Here is a 17,685-nt window from a genome sequence, read left to right on the forward strand (position 1 = left end):
GGCTCCGGAGCAGCACAGCCGGGCAATCCCTCATGTCGTGTGGGAGGTTGAAGAGCCACGAAAGGACTCGCGGTCCAAGTGCGGGGCCCTCTGCCGCCTCTGGGACGGCGTCCCTGAAAAATTTCCCGCCCTCTGCCTCTGGACGGGAATCTTCCTGCTGTTGGGAGAAAAACTTGCAGATTTTGAACCATTTTCCCCCTCCTTTGGCCTTGGGTAGGCGAAGAGTGGAATAACGGGCCCCCATAACGTTTTCCTCTTGCTCACAGCGGTAAGGGTGTCTTTCACCTTGGATCCAAACAAGGAGGACCCATCAAAGGGAGCGTCGGCGAAGGAAGACTTGAAGGCCTCCAAACTGACACAAGCGGAGCCAGGCTTGTCTGAGCCACGCCTGTGCCTGCCGCTCTACCTGCCTTCGGCCGCATAGGAAATGAGCCTCATGGACGAGTTAGAAATTGGCGTGGGATAGCCAACTGAGAGCTAACCGACTGGGCTAGCTGCTCAGGTAGGTTACCGAGAGGAATCTGACAACTCCTTGACCAGATCCCTCTGAAGCCTGGTAAAATGTGCCAAGTAATTCAGAGACCTTAAGGTAAAGGCCGCTGAAGTCAGGGTGCACTTCCATTACCTATCCATACTCCTAGACTCCTTATTAGGAGGATGGATAGACGTTGAAACCTCTGCCACGTCCTGTTGTGTAGCAGATGCCACCACCATGGCATCTACAGCCACGCCTTTAGTAAGGAACTCCTTCTCGGGGAGCAGATAAAAATTTATTTGGACGAGAAGGACTGGTTCCACGGTATCTGGATGTTCCCACGCCGACAAACTAAATCCAGAAGCTCGTCGGGCGGAGACACCCAGGAGGCGGAGGGCTGAGCCCCAAAGGCCTTGAGGAGCACTGATTCGTCAGCAGAGGGGTTTGGATATCCAGCCTCGTTGTTTGAGGATCTCTAAGATGTCTGCAAATGAGACATCATCGAGGGGCGACTTGGGACCCCTCCGCATCATCCATATCAGTGTCCGATGTAATAGACTGGAGTCCACGTGCTTCCTCTTGCACGATCTCTTCCTTGGGGGTTCCTCTGAAGACAACTCTGAAGAACCCTCAGGAGGAGGGAACCCCACTGGGGTAACCTCAGGCCTCGGGCTCCGCTGGTTACGGACAGGGAACTGCCAAAGACCCAGTCTCCACGCCCAGGGAAGGTGCTGGTAAAACCGAGATGGCGAAGGACTTGGCCAAGGCACTCCTCATGGCCTGAAAGCCGGACCCCAGAATCCTGGGGTGTCCGTCTCGAGCCATGATAGTCGGAAGTCCGGAGGCTCGGAACCGAAGCATAGGTCCCGAAACATCACCTCGGGTCCAGCCGAAGAAGTCCCGCTGAAACTCGGACCCGAGGCCGGGTTGGAGTAAGGGTCGGAGCCGACCCTGAGATCTCCACCGGCTCCAACAGCACCTGCTCCGACGGGCCGAAGCAGTCGGAGGAGGAATGGCAATGGGTGGGCCATGGTCATCGGCTCCGAAGCCAACTGGGTCGGAGCGAAACAAATTTTGGAAGACTGGGGACTGGAACAGTCTTTGGAGCACCCTGTCTATATCAGAATCCGACATCCTCGACCGAGAGGAAACAGAACGGGTTCGAAGGCCTCTCCATCGGCCCCAAGGGACTAGGGGACCGGCTCGAGGCGACTCGATGAGAATCGGCGCCGAGGAATACTCACACCAGATTCCATCGGTGCGGCTCCAAGAGCAGTGGAGCCGGCGAGGTGACCCGCCTCTCGATGCCGCAGCCATCGGCTCCGGCCAGAGGAGTCGATACTGGTGGCATCGAGGCAGACCGTTCGACCTCGGCTCCGAAGTCTTTGGAGCCGAAGGAGGCCTGCCTAGGTCTCTTGGCAGTCGGATCCGACGGACTGGTCGGAACAGCCCTTTTCTTTTGGCAGGAGCGGAGAGGATGCCAAGGCTTCTTCAAAGAGGGTTTAATTAACCCCTTAAGAATCAATTTATTTTTCCTCTCCTGGAGGACCCTTGAGGAAAAAGCGTGACATACGCTGCATGACTCCTGCAAGTGCTTTGCCCTAGACAATATACACAGAGCAAATGATCGTCAGTAATAGACATCTTAAAACCACATTTCAAACATTTTAAAACCCGAAGGCCTAGGGGTTTGAGACATGATGTTCAACAATTCTTTGACAGGAATTCAAACAACTATAGATTTGCTTGTGATAAATCTAAGCTTATAGTTAAAGTTTAACACAAACACTAGCTTTAAATGACAGGGAACTCTCAACTACTGTAGACTAGAGACCCTGAAAGGTTTTCAAAGGTTGACCGTCTGGGAAGGCCCTGGATGTGGGGGGGCAAAACAAACTCAACCCAATCACACACAACAATCTTCACAATCCAAACGTACACAAAGAAGCGATAGCCGTTAAAACAGCTTTTGTGACCAAAAAACAGCAAAAACTGACAGAAAAGTAGTTAATAAAAGCTACTCAGCCCAGCCAGCTCGAGACCACGTCTTCGCAGGGAGCGCGAAAAGCGAGATCTGGGGACTGGTAGTGGTGCATCCTGGGATATAGTAAGCTCAGCCAATAAGAGACTTCGCTCTTTGGCATAAGCGTGCCGAGACGGAGCCGAGGGATCGGCTCCGAACCCATCATTCAGAATGTAGGCGAGATAGGATCACATAACATCTGGCACATTTAGGAATCAGTAAACATCTCTGTAACTGGATCCTGGACTTCCTGATTGAGATGCCACAGAGGGTGTGTTCAGGTAAAAACACATCAAAGTGCATCACGATTAACACTGGGATCCCACAAGGGTGTGTTCTCAGCCTACGGTTATTCACCATCCTGACCCATGACTGCTATGCTAAGGACAAGTCCAAACATATCATCAAGTTTGCTGGTGACACCACATTCATCGGGCTCATCACTAAGTAGGATGAAAGGGCATACAGACAGGAAGTGGCATCTCTGATCAGTTGGTGCGACAGCAACAACCTTGAACTGAATGTAAGCAAGACTAAAGAGATTATCATCGACTTAAGGAAAAGAATAAACCACCCAGTGTCAGGATCAATGGTGAGAGTACGGAGAGGTTAAGAATATGAAATTCCTGGGTGTACACATATCAGGGGATCTCTCGAGGTCAGGAAACACCAGCCAACTGGTCAAGAAAGAGCACCAATGCCTCCACTTTTTAAGAAGTCTGAAAAAAGCTAAGCTTCCTCCTCATATTCTCTCCACCTTCTACAGAGGTGCAAGAGAGAGCATCCTCACCTGCAACTTCACAGTGTGGTTTGGAAGCTGCACAGTTATAGAAAGGAAGGGGCTACAAAGAGGGATGAGGGTTGCAGAGAAGGTAACAGGTTCCAGTCTTCCATCGATACAACATCTTTATTCTGCAAGAAGCATCGAAAGGCCAACAAAATAATACAGGACAACACACATCCTGCACATGGGCTGTTGAAGCATTTCGCATTGGGCAGGAGATATTGCATAATCTGCTGCAGGACTACAAGATTCAGTAACAGTTTCTACCCTACAGTTATTAGACATCTGAACTCAGGCACTATTCCCAGGGGTCTGGACACATAACACCTCAATTTTTATTTACTGTGCAATATATATACTTACATATATTCCAAGTAAGTGCAATATTTATTTATTATATCCATAGTCAGTATTATTTAACTCACTCAAGTGCAATAATAGACAAACAACTTAGGCATTTTAATCTGTAGTGTGTTTTGTATTACTTTTTGTATTGGGGTGGGAGGTTGGTGTAATGGTTAAAGTGCTTACCTTAGAAACCCAAGGTGTAGGATTTGATTCTCACATGGGGTAAGTGGCTAGGCTTAAAATGGCCCATAAGGGCAGTTAGCCTAGTACTAACCTATGAAACTCAAATATATGTCATTACTAACCTATGAAACCTATGAAACTTTAAATAGGGTAGTTAATTTAACTCAGAGGAGGGTATTTTTTTCATTTATGAATGTTGGTAAATGTCTCTTTCTTGCGTGTATTGGGAGTAGCACTGCATTTGTTAGTTATGTTTATTCCTATACTTGTATGTGTTGTTTCACTTTCCTTTGTAATTTCAAGAATTGAGCCGATGCACAAAAATTAATTTAGGCTACACGTGTGAAGTTCTAATTGACAATAAAGTTTACTTTGACACACACACACACACACACACACACACACACACACACACACACACACAGACACACACCTTAAAGACATCAGCTCCATTAAGACACTCACTCTGTTACTCAAAGATCTCCTGACTGCTGCATAATTTTGTTGAATGCCTGCTTAAAGACACCTGCTGCTTAAGTTAAAGACGTGGAGCTTTTTCAAAAGTCCTGACCCAGGACAACTGCAGCTTAAGCAAAAGACTCGAAACATCCACGCAGCGCAGCACTCTCTCCCATGACATCAGCACTTTCTTGAAAGAGTCAAGTATGTGTATGTTGCCTGTAGCCAAGTGAGACTTAACGCTTACATGCCGGTGAGAGACGATTTTAGTATTCCAGGGACTGAGGCACTCAAACAGGCACACCATGGGGGAGGCGGTGTGTCCCAGTTGTCCCCAATTAGTGCTACCCCTGAAGGGCTTGCCAGAAAGGGACCTCATCTCTAAAAGAGTCATTATGTTTAGCTTGGTGTAAAAATCTAATGAGATGAACACAGAGTGAAAAAACTGGCTCTACAGAAGAGAACACTGCTGGACTCATCCCTGGATAATACATTTGCTGTGCTATAGGTCCAATAGACTACATAAAACCCCATTCTGGATAAACAGTTACGGACCTGTTCTATCGCTTCTTGCTAATTTGCTTACAGAAGACAAGGCAGCTTTTCATGACGTAGTTTAATGGAGAAATCTAGAAATGACATAAGACAAATAATAAATGCCCCAAACTCCCACAGTGGTACAAATAGATTCCTTTGCAAGTCTTATCCAAAGTATACCTCTCAACCTCTTAGGGCAAGAAATTTGAGCAAAGCCATAAATAATTGGTGGAAAAAGGCCCCAAAATAGGAAAAATTTTTAAATATTGCTCTTACAAACTTAAAAAGTTGATAGAATAACAGGTTTTGTGTTAGCATGAATGTTCAGAAGGGTATGAAATCTGAATCTCAGATGTTTCTCATTATTTTCTGACTTCAGTCTTTATTGACTTGTCGATGTTTTGTCAGAAATTCACAGTTTTAAGAAAAAAGGACCAAAAATATGAAACAAATATCTGGATATTCTGAATAAATCAGTACAGTTGAGAGGTATGATCCAAAGCCTTTTTCTCTATGAGAAAGAATGGGCAAATTCTGAGATTCTGGAACATGTACTGAGCAAAGAAAATAAATGAATTTGCTGTCAGATCATCAATCCCTTTTTCCCAGTTTCTGCATGGGGTCAGGGTGACAAGTTAACTGTTGCCATCTCTCTCTCGATACAATGTCACTCTCCTACCTTCTCCAAGAGTCCGACCTGACTGACTCAGGTCTTCTTTCACACAATCTGTCCATCTCTTTGCCAGACATCCTTGTTTCCTCTTGCCTTCTTTCTGTCTGTCCCAAATCTTTTTCACCAGACTCTCTTCTGCTTTCCTACACATGCTCAAACAACAGTAATCTATTCTCTTTGAGCTTCTCGGCATTTGGAGCTACCTAGGCTTCTGTTCTGATGTCCTCATTTCTTCATCTGTCTGTGTGCATCCTACCACCTGTTTCAGGCACTTCATCTACATCACCTGTGACATGTAGTGCCTCTTGGAATATAGACTGGACAGAGAAAATGTGGAAGAGCTACCATCAACTTTAATTAGGAGGTTCAATGCAGCATAGTTAAAATAGATTGGCTCAAAATTATAAAGTGTTCTGCAGACTGACAATGTGATTTTGGTATCACTTATTTTGGATTTCTTCTTAAAATTTGAATACTGAATGTGTGGCAAACCCTTTTTTGTGTATAACAGTTCCTCAAAATGGGGCACAGCTAAGAGGTATGACTTGTCAGAGCTAAATCATCCGTCTTCTCAGACCTGCCAGTACCCAAAGCTGGGTGATTGCCTTTGGTAAACTGAATATCCCTAGTAACAGACTTCAAGGTATGATAAGACCCAGGGCACCAACTGTATTAAAGTACCTCTGAGGAAAGGAATAAAAGAAAGATGGCAACTTTAGAGCAGGTTTCATAAGCCTGAGACTGCCTTTATCTGACAGCTTCTCCAAAGGAAGGATCTTAGTGGTACAAAGAATAGCCAAAAAGGGTCTGGAATTTACTGGAGAAAACTGGCAAAGGAACTAAGGTATTTGTAGCAAATAATTAGAGTGGGGAAAGGTAACAGAATGTGAACAGGTCAAGAACATGAGGACTGCAGGCTACTGACTGCTTTCCCATTCAAGGATTGATATCAGAGTACAGGCAAACAGAAATTAATAGGGGTATCCAAAGTGAAAGACCAGCACTGGCTGAGTTTTTAGTAGAATCTAGAACAGAAGCTTCTGTTAAAAAAGGGATAATTAGTAGGACAAAAAAAATATATAATATATGACAAATACAAGAATCAATCAGAGGAGGTTAAAAAGCATTGGGAAGAGAGACTGGATAAGCAATTCACAAAGAAACAATGGGACACGTATGGCTCCCAAATATGCAACAAAGTCTAGAATATTTAGGGAACTTTAAAAATTCCCTGCAGACTACTCAGTCAGAAATATTAGGTGAGCAAATTGGTGTAACTAAGGAAATTATTTTTTTTTTTTGAGTTATGATACAGAATCTGAATTGCCAAGACATAGCAAGGCCTTGCTAAGTTTATTACTGGCGGCTACCAAAGAAACAATTACTAGAAAATGAAAATCAAAGTATAATGCAACTGCGCTAGTAGTACTGAATATAGAACAGAGATAAAAGAACTGGAAGGGGGAGCTTTAGAAAAGGGTAGGAGAAACTTACATATAAAAAATGGGAATTGTGGGAACAACACATGCAGAATAATGTTTTTGGAGGAGGAATGAGGTTTAAGGCAAGATAGGAACTGAATGAGTGATGTAATAATTGTCAAATGATAATGACTATATATAAGATTATATGTCAAACTATGTCTGCAACTGAAAATATGTCAATATGGTTTGTTTTGATTTATATATGTCTCCCTATGTTAATTCAATATAGATATTTCTTGTTTAAAAAAGGAGCATTTTCTGACATTAAATCTGTATTTGGGGAAGATATATATTTTTAATACACTCATCTTGTAATGAACAGTTTCATTACAATATTTAATTTATGTAAGGTGTCATGATTTATCTATAATGGTGCACTTCATTTTGACTTTGTTTTCATATTTAGTGTATTCATTTTGGATTTTTTTTGCATATCATAAAAATAATGAAATGGTTATTTACTGAAAGGTTCCAGGTTCACTTCTGCGTAATGTTAGTATATGACAGCGGTTTTCCAACACTGTTACCCAAAAGAATGGAGAATGAAATCTTACTGCAATTATTCTTTTACCTACTCTCTACAAAATGACCTGGCACATTTGCTGCTTTGATGGATGGACACTGGTTTGTCTTCTCCCTGCTACTTATTCCTAGTCCTGTGTCGTAGTCCCATACACACAGCCAAAATGAAGCCAGCAACCAAAGTGGATCCGATAAAAAATCCTTTAATGTTAAATAAACATCAAAAAAGTTCAGACCGGTTTCTGCTGGCAAAAAAAGCACAGCCTTCTTCAGTGACAAAAAAAAAAAACAAATCAATTGATGCAACTTAAATAGTATTTTAAACATATCCCATTGGTTCAATTAAAATTGCTCATTTAATCCAGGTGAAAAAAGAGCACCTAATTTAGTAATCCATTTCTTTTCCTTTGTATCTAACATTGAGTGCCATCCTGTTTTATTAAATTTAATACACTTGACCAAATCAATCACCATAAAGGAAAATTTGGCAGTGTGATGTTTCAAAGTGTGTTTGTACAATGCATTGTTTATTTTCTTATTTTTAATATTGCTCATATGTTCAGAAATCCATAGTCTTAAAGGACGAGATGTTTGACCAACATAAAAGGAGCCACAAATGCATGTGGCCAAATAAATAAGCCATTCACTGCTGCAATTTGCAAAGAATGAGATGTCATAGACCCTTGGGCAATTCTTACTAGTAAATTCCTTAGATTTAGCAATTTTATCACAATTACTACAATGACCACAGGGGAAACACCCCACTAGAGGTTCTCCAGTCATAGTTGTTTGTGAAAATTGTGCAACGCTAGCATAATGTGTATGTTTATAATGAATGAAACATGAGGCTAGATTCTTTCCCTTGCAGAATGAGAATAAACATTTGTCCGGTAATATATCTGATAATTCTGGTAGACTTAACAAAATGTTCCAATTTCTCTGTACACTATTCATGAGTACATCTGAATTCCTAGCATATGTTGTTAAAAACCTGATTGGCTGTGTGGTCCTCTGATCCCTGAGTTTATAAGTTAACAATTCCTGCCTAGATAAAGTATTGGCCCAATTGCTGGCCCGCAAAACATGTCCCACAGAATATCCTCTGGCACGAAATCTGTTGATTAAATCACATCTATCTTCTTGGAAAGTATCCTCCTTAGAACATATGCGCCTCAAACGTATAAACTGTGATTTGGGTATGTTTTTGGCAATGTGTGGAGGATGAAAGCTGGATGCGTGAAGGACTGTGTTGTATTCAGGATATTTCCTGAAAACCTGTGTACTGAGAGTGTCATCTGGTTGTCTTGTTATTAACACATCCAGAAAAGTTATTGTGTCAACATGATAACTGACAGTAAACTGTAAGCCCCACATGTTATCATTTAAATATGAGACAAATTCAGTTAAATAGTCAACATCAGCCCTCCACACCATCCAGCAATCATCCAAATACCAATATCACAGTTTATACGTTTGAGGCGCATATGTTCTAAGGAGGATACTTTCCAAGAAGATAGATGTGATTTAATCAACAGATTTCGCGCCAGAGGATATTCTATGGGACATGTTTTGCGGGCCAGCAATTGGGCCAATACTTTATCTAGGCAGGAATTGTTAACTTATAAACTCAGGAATCAGAGGACCACACAGCCAATTAGGTTTTTAACAACATATGCTAGGAATTCAGATGTACTCATGAATAGTGTACAGAGAAATTGGAACATTTTGTTAAGTCTACCAGAATTATCAGATATATTACGACAAATGTTTATTCTCATTCAAGAGGGAAAGAATCTAGCCTCATGTTTCAATCATTATAAACATACACATTATGCTAGCATTGCACAATTTTCACAAACAACTATGACTGGGGAACCTCTAGTGAGGTGTTTCTGTGGTCATTGTAGTAATTGTGATAAAATTGCTAAATCTAAGGAATTTACTAGTAGGAATTGCCCAAGGGTCTATGACATCTCATTCTTTGCAAATTGCAGCAGTGAATGGCTTATTTATTTGGCCATATGCATTTGTGGCTCCTTTTATGTTGGTCAAACATCTCGTCCTTTAAGACTACGGATTTCTGAACATATGAGCAATATTAAAAATAAGAAAATAAACAATGCATTGTACAAACACACTTTGAAACATCACACTGCCAAATTTTCCTTTATGGTGATTGATTTGGTCAAGGGTATTAAATTTAATAAAACAGGATGGCACTCAATGTTAGATACAAAGGAAAAGAAATGGATTACTAAATTAGGTGCTCTTTTTTCACCTGGATTAAATGAGCAATTTTAATTGAACCAATGGGATATGTTTAAAATACTATTTAAGTTGCATTAATTGATTTGTGTTTTTTTGTCACTGAAGAAGGCTGTGCTTTTTGCCAGCCAAAACCGGTCTGAGCTTTTTTGATGTTTATTTAACATTAAAGGATTTTTTTATCGGATCCACTTTGGTTGCTGGCTTCATTTTGGCTGTGTGGATGCTTTTGCTTTAGTTGCCGTGCAACATTTCTCCATGCAGGAGGATTTTTTGACTGGTAGTCCCATACAGCCACTGTTGAGCAAAACATTTAATTTGTGAACCACAAAGCAGTAGTAACTACACCAACGTCATACAATCCCGATCTCCAAGTGCTGTATGCAAAGCTCATTTCTGAACCCAGGCTGTCTTCTTTGCTAGTAGTAGCACCAGTAGAATGGTAAAGAGGCTCTTAATTTACTGGGATGCTGCCAAGTGCTATACTGTAAGTAAAGTAATGCCAACACCATTTATCTGCTTAACCACCTTAAAGAACATCAGTGTCAGAATCTTTAACAAGCAGCTCTGCCTCTCTTCGCCCATTTAAATCAGTTAAAAGATGCAATTGGCAAAAAAAAAGGTGAATGAAGACTATGTTTATTACCAAATGTCAGTCAGTAGTGACACATGCTTTATTTATTTTCCTGCAGGAGATCATTCCATGGCAGATGCAGGTTCTATGGAATCCAAAAGAAGGCATTAAAGTGGAAAGGAATGCTCGCAAACCTAAAAGCTGTGGTCATTATTAGGAAACAAGATATCAACTTTGATAGCAGAAATTGCAGTTATGAAAAGAAGCAGATTAGTATACTCTCTTTTTTTTCTGCAGTTTATAATACAGATAAAGTCCACTTTGTTGTAAAATGCTTGGGTACTGTGCAACATTGCAAACCTTTCTGCTACAACAGAAGTCGGAGTAAATAAAATCTCTGGTCCTATATTACTTGCACGTTTTATGTGTTTTTTTTCTGTAATAATGAGTAAGTTTGATACCTAACTTCGCAACATATTTACAGGCTTAAGACACTTTTGAAAGCATTTACTAGGATAGATATATTTTTGGTCACACCTGATTTAATTAAGCAACATTTAATGAATCAGCATTCTTATCTTACATATTATAATTATTCTCATTCCAGATTTCTAGAAATACTTCATATTCACATAATTATATGTTCCTCTGTCATCTTCAAAACAACAATTTTAGTTCCACTGAAAATATATCCAAGATTAACAACCTTAAATCCACAGTTTAAAATGAGATTCATTCAATGCCCATATTTTTGACAATATCCAAATATATTTAATGTATAAAATGTTCTCTGTCAACAAAAATAAGGCATGTAGATTCTCCACTGAAAACATTTTTAAATTCTTAGACAGTAGCTATGATAACTTTATTTCTGTCTGAAAGAAAAACTTAGAGAAACTGGGTAAAGAACTTGATTGGTGTTCTTACACATATAATGTAGGATAGCATTTCTTGTATGTACATAAAACAGGCAAACTTTCTGCCTCTCAGTGCATGCAATACTTGATCAAAATATTATTACAAAACTATATGATGAATAAAATAAAATAAAACTAAATGGAGAATTCAGCAAAACACCAACAAAGCAAAAACAATAATCCACACGCGATCTTCAAAACCCAGCCTTTATTCACCAAAACAGCACTTTATTCAGTAAGTGCTTTCGTCTTACTAATGATTTCTTCAGACAGAATCTGATATATGATGAATAAGGTAACCTACAGGACTACAATGCCTTGTATCATTCACAGTGGAATTCTTCTATTATTTATATAATATTAAATGGATTTATTTTGATAGACTAACCCTGGGATTTGCGAACACCTACACTAAGTGTACACCGTTCTGAGTGAACAGACAACACAAACATAAGTCACACCTTCTTCTTAATTTTAGTTTTCCTACTGATTTTCTTAGAGCTTTAAATACCGAGAGGGATTTGTAAAGGTTACCACAAAGTGTAGACTACATGCAGACGTAGTGTAATCTTTCTGAGTGACTAGAAAGTGCAAAAAATGTGGTAGGGATAAAACTGAACACAAATAATGTTATTGAATCTGCCCCTAAGAGACTGAGTAAAGCAAACTCCTGAACAATCTCTTACTTTAGCCTTCCCTTTGTTTTTTTTTTAATAAATAAAACCAGTGTTCCCATAAAAATTTTACATGATAATAAAGTATTAAAAAAGTAAATTCTAATAATAAAACATTTGAATATATATATATATATATATATATATATATATATATATATATATATATATATATATATATAAAATATAAACACACACACACACACGAGCAGCAGCTGCAGCAGCCATTATGCCTCCTCAACATCCATACTGCTGGAGTACGGCAAGACTTCCTTTATTCTCTTCCTTATTTGTCACTACTATAGATACTCTACTGCTGCATTCTGAGCAAAATATGCAAGGTATTACAGCAGCTAATTACTATAGCAATATTATAGTATATGCCAATGATACTGTTTTACAAAATTCTAATTATTTTTGTAAAATATGTAAAACTAAACAAATTTCTCTCAAATAATTATTTGGCTTAAAGTTAATTACTAATAATTAAAAGATTAAGCATTTTAGTTTCATTACTGCTTTCTGAGTTACAGCAAGGAACCAACTTGACATGCATGACTGACCATAAATTCAATATGATGACAATAATCAAGCAAACATTTTTTCAGGGGGATAGGACACCCCTGTACCCTCATGTAGGGTTCAATCCTGACTATTTGTCAAAGTTAAATTAAGCAACTCCATTATCATAACAGAAATAAAACTGGAAATCTGTCAAAACAAATGATTTACTACAGACACATACTTAGCAACCACACCATCAGTGGCTGCCTGTGAAAAATAGCAATCAGGGAGTTTAACAGTGGTGAACTGAACTCAACCAGATAGAACCTCATCTAGTTTACATTAGACAAGGTATAGAGAAAATGGCATTTATTATATTATATCTAACTTGTGAAATGATGACTCCTGTTGTTAAGCAGTTAAAGTTTTGGGGTATTCAGTATTTAACAAGTTTTCATAATATGTCATAATACAGCATGTAACAATATCTATACTTATATAAAAACAGACTTAATGTGGTAAGATATTGTTACTTGGTTAAATGTTTAAAAGTATGCCTACTCCAATTTTTCATTTTTCATATGAAACACAAATACTACAGACTTGAACTTGGACTTAACACTTCAATTATTTTTTTTATAAATATTTGTGTAAGTGGGGCTGTGAATTTCCTAAGTCTACTTTACTTTCAACCAGTGAACACCATGAGCTGTCAAATTTGCATAAATATGTCATATCCCAGAAATTGTTAAAACTGTTGACTTTTCAGAATAGTCCATTTATGTTTTATATAATGTTGAATGTTACTCAGTTTCTTTAATCTTCCTACTGAGTAGCAAATTTAGCAGCAAAACAATGGCAATGCTATCTTGATGCAAAAACTCCTACTTTTAATACCTCTGTGAATTAATTATTCAATACAATCACCTCAGGAGACCAGAACAGTAAAGTGACTTTTTTTTCTCGTTTTTATTAACTATATTTACAATGACATAAGGCATCATTTAATATTATGACCAATGGAAAAAAATATGATTAAATCCAAACCTTACCCCTCCACCACCATTCACCTCAGGAAAAAAGTATGATTATACTTATAAAATTTGAAGTAAATGGAATTTTTAAATATCTTTAGAAATGAGGCTCTCAGAATTTCAACTACTTTGGAAAAGATGTAGAATTTAATTTAAACCTCTCACAAACAGAAATTTTCAACAAAAATTGTTATCGGATCTATTAGACTACTGATAAAATGAAATAGTTATTACCCTGAAAACTGTGCTGGTGGAAGCTTTGTGGGGAAATTGCTAATTGGTATGACATGTGGAGGTCATGTCCTACAATTTACTTCTGGTGGAAAAGAACAGCACATTTTCTTAACAAAGCACACAACAACTTTAGCATACAATGCTTGGATACTGTGTTACCTTTCAGACCTTTCTGTTAAAACTGCAAAAAATATTGTAATAGCTACTATCATAGTCACTAAAAGGATTATTTTGATTTACTGGAATCAAGACATTAGAAAAGTACAGTTTTGTACCTACCATAAATGTAGATGTTCGAGGATTCCATTGCTGCAGTCCTTACTATAGGGTATAGTCCGCGTCCAGTCGGCCCGAATACCAGAGTATAAGGCTGACGTCGGTCAGGGCGCATTAGACTGACGTCAGTACGTCAGGGTACTAATGCGCATGACCGACGTCATATCCTCAGTCTTTTCTTGCCCCAGATGTCAGAAGACCCTAAAAAGACAAGTCCCAAAATACCTGCACCAAAAACATGTACAATATATACAAGAATATATACAAAAATATAAGCATGTAAACTCACCTACACAACCACCCCTAAACACAGATGGTAAGGAGGGAGGGTAATTTGGACTGCAGCAATGGAATCCTCGAACATCTACATTTATGGTAGGTACAAAACTGTACTATGTTCTTCGTTTTCCATTGCTGCAGTCCTTACTATTGGGTAGAATCCCAAAGCAGAGGTAAGGGAGGCTGGCAAATCATAAAGAAGTAGGAGCTGACAACATGCCTTGCAAAACAGCTGTGGCAAAACCAGCCCTAGACTTAGAGTAGATAGGAAGGTGATAATGCTTAGAGAAAGTATGCACTGAACTCCAAGTAGCTGCTTCCAAAATATCCTTAGTTGCCACCCCACTTAGAAATGCTGTAGAAGTGGCAGTAGCCCTAGTGGAATGAGGCCTAATCCCAGCTGGAATCTCCTTGCCATGATGGGAATAACAAAATGCAATGCAAAAGCCAATCCACCTAGAAATAGTTTGTTTTGACACAGGCTTGCCCTGTGAACTCAAAGCAAAAGAAACAAACAACTGCTGAGACTGCCTAAAATCCTTAGTCCTGCTTAAATAATAACGCAATTGCCTGTGTACATCTAAAGTGTGCAAAATCTTTTCCCCTTTATTTTGAGGGTCTGCATAAAACGTAGGCAAATGAATAGTTTGGTTTAAAGCCACACTAGAAACCACCTTAGGCATAAAGGAAGGATTAGTACGTAATGATACCCTATCCTTATGGAAAATCAAAAGGGCTCTACTGCCATAAGGGCCTGCAACTCAGACACCCTTCTTGCAGAAGTAATAGCCAACAGAAAAGCAGTCTTCCATGACAAGTATTTCAATTCAGCAGTAGCTGCAGGCTCAAAAGGTTGTAGAGTAAGTTTTTCCAACACAAAATTGAGATCCCAAGCAGGAGTAGGAGCTCTACGTGGGGGTCTTATATTCTTTGCCCCTCTAAGAAACTGCTTGAGCAAAGGATGCGAAAACAAAGGTGGGTCACAATCATAGTGAGCTGAAATTGCTGCAGCATGAATCTTAATGGAAGAGAAGGACAAACCTTTGTCCAATAACTCAGTAAGATATTGAAGAGCCACACTCAAATTAGGCTCAGAAATCTCCAAATTCTTTGCTGTACTCCAAAATAAAAATCTCTTCCATTTTTCTGTACACTCTCCTTGTACTAGGTCTTCTAGCTTCCATAATCACATTTAAAACTTGTTGAGGAAGTTGAGACCTGCTGTGTTTCAACACAGAATATGCCAGGCTGTTAGATGAAGAGAGTGAAGCTTGACATTGAGCAGATGACCGTCCTTCTGAGATAACAGATGAGGAATCAGAGGTAAAGGCCATGGAGGCTTCTTTACCAGACTCGTAGTAGTGGGTACCAGTGTTGCGAGGCCAATCTGGAGCTATCAAAATCATCCTTGGCCTGTCTTGTCTGACCTTTAATAGTACCTTTGGAAGAAGAGGCAGAGGTGGAAAGGCATACACATGAAGGTTTTTCCAACTGAAAGACAGAGCATCCACTTTCCAAGCTGTGTGATGAAACCCCTTTGTGCAATACTTTGGCAGCTGGTGGTTTAGTGGAGAAGCGAACAGATCTATGTCTGGAGTTCCCCATGACACTGTCAATTTCTGAAATACATGAAGATCCAGTTTCCACTCGTGGGGATCCATGATTTGTCTGCTTAACACATCTGCTAAGGAGTTCTGTGCTCCTGGCAGAAACCTTGCCTGAAGAGTTAGTTGCAAGCTTAGCGCAGTCTCCCATAAAATCATTGCTTGCCTGCATAGAGGATAAGAATGTGTTCCCCTTGCTTGTTGATGTACCACATGACAGTTGTGTTGTCTGTTAGAATCAACACCTGCCCTGGAAGAAGTAACTCCTTGAAAGCCATTAATGCAAACTGGACTGCTAACATCTCCTTCATGTTGATATTTAGATGCTGTAGTCTGGCAGGCCACTTGTCTTGTATCCACTTTCCATTTAGATGAGCTCCCCAAGCAATGTCCGAGGCATCTGTCGTTAAAATCTGACTTGCCTCTGGCCGGGTCACAGAGAGTCCCTTGTTTAGGTGACATTCCTGAGCCCACCACAAGAATTCTTTTGAAGGCAAGGTATTATTTGAATGACAGTGTCCAAATCCTGGCAGTGCTGTGTCCATACATTTTGAGATACCATTGTAGCTTCCTCATATGCAGTTTGGCATTGGGAAGCACCAGAATACAAGATGCCATGAACCCTAATGCTTGAAGGACTGTCCTTGCAGTCAGCACGGACTGATGAGATAGTTGATGGAAGTAAAGTGATAGACTCTTTTGTTTGTCCGGGGTTAAAAAGGCCATCTGGGCTGCTGTATTCAGTCTCACACCCAGAAAGCACATGTCTTGAGAGGGTACTAGACTGGACTTTATTTCGTTCACAGAATACCCTAGGCATCTTAGCACTGCTATAACATATTCCAGATGCTGTAGAAGGTCTTCCTTTTCTTGAGCCAGAATCAGGCAGTCGTCCAAGTAAGGATAGATTTGAATTCCTTGAAGCCTGAAGTAAGCTATCACTGGAGCCAGAACCTTTGTGAATACTCTGGGCGCAGTAGATAAGCCAAAGGGCAATGCAGAGAACTGATAATGAGAATTTCCAGCTCGAAACCGCAGATACTTCCTGCAACTTAGCCTTATAGGCACATGAAGGTAAGCTTCCTTGAGATCTAAAGTTCCCATCCAGTGATCTTTGCCCAGCAGAGGTAAAAGCTGTTGTAACGTCAACATCTTGAACTTGGGAATGTCCAGAAAAGTGTTGAGGAGAGATAAATCCAAAATTGGTCTCCACGTGTTCCCCTTCTTTGGTACTAGGAACAGGCGAGAATAAAATCCTAGGCCCCTTTCTGATACAGGGACTGGCTGAATGGCCCCCATCTGGAGTAACTGAGAAACTTGCTTGTGAGCCTCCTTTCTTTGTGGAGGAGGAACGTCTGGCATGCCTTTGAAAGGGAGCATTGTATGGAAATAAAATCTGTAACCGTGGTGAATGATATCCAACACCCATTTGTCTTGAGTAATTAAATCCCAATTTTCTTTGAAAAGAGACAGTCTTCCTCCCAAAGGAGCTGCCAGACGAGAATCTACTGGCAGCTGAAGACAGGTCATTGGGTCTGTTTACGAAAGGACTGACCCCTGCCCTCACCAGAAGTCTGAGCAGGTGAACTCCCTGTTCTAGGCCTAAAAGAACCTTGAGCCCTGCCCCTACCACGTCTAGACCTACCCCTAGACTGGGAATCATAAGCAGGATATGTCCACCCCTTAGCAGGCCAATTTCTACTAAACTTGGTGGCTGCACCTGCAAAAATCTTTAACAGTTTGCATAGACTTAGCTTTGTCCTCCATTTTCTTTAAAACTGCTTCCACAGGCGATCCAAACAACACATCAGACTGTAAAGGAGCATCCAAAATCCT

The 17,685-nt window shown here is 40.1% G+C and overlaps 1 protein-coding gene and 1 long non-coding RNA gene across 2 annotated transcripts in view; one reads left to right on the forward strand and one right to left on the reverse strand.

Moving 5' to 3' along the window:
* Positions 1-10,738, forward strand: part of LOC122801020 — a 63,390-nt gene extending 52,652 nt beyond the window's left edge. Inside the window, exon 2 of the long non-coding RNA XR_006364663.1 lies at positions 10,446-10,738. This is a non-coding gene — a long non-coding RNA (uncharacterized LOC122801020). The remainder of the gene's footprint in view (positions 1-10,445) is intronic.
* Positions 1-17,685, reverse strand: part of GFM1 (G elongation factor mitochondrial 1) — a 1,399,365-nt gene that overhangs the window by 382,745 nt on the left and 998,935 nt on the right. The window lies entirely within an intron of this gene.

This window comes from Protopterus annectens, chromosome 4.part1 (genome assembly GCF_019279795.1).
Source record: "Protopterus annectens isolate FY-2018-M chromosome 4.part1, PAN1.0, whole genome shotgun sequence".
NCBI classification, from domain to species: domain Eukaryota; kingdom Metazoa; phylum Chordata; order Ceratodontiformes; family Protopteridae; genus Protopterus; species Protopterus annectens.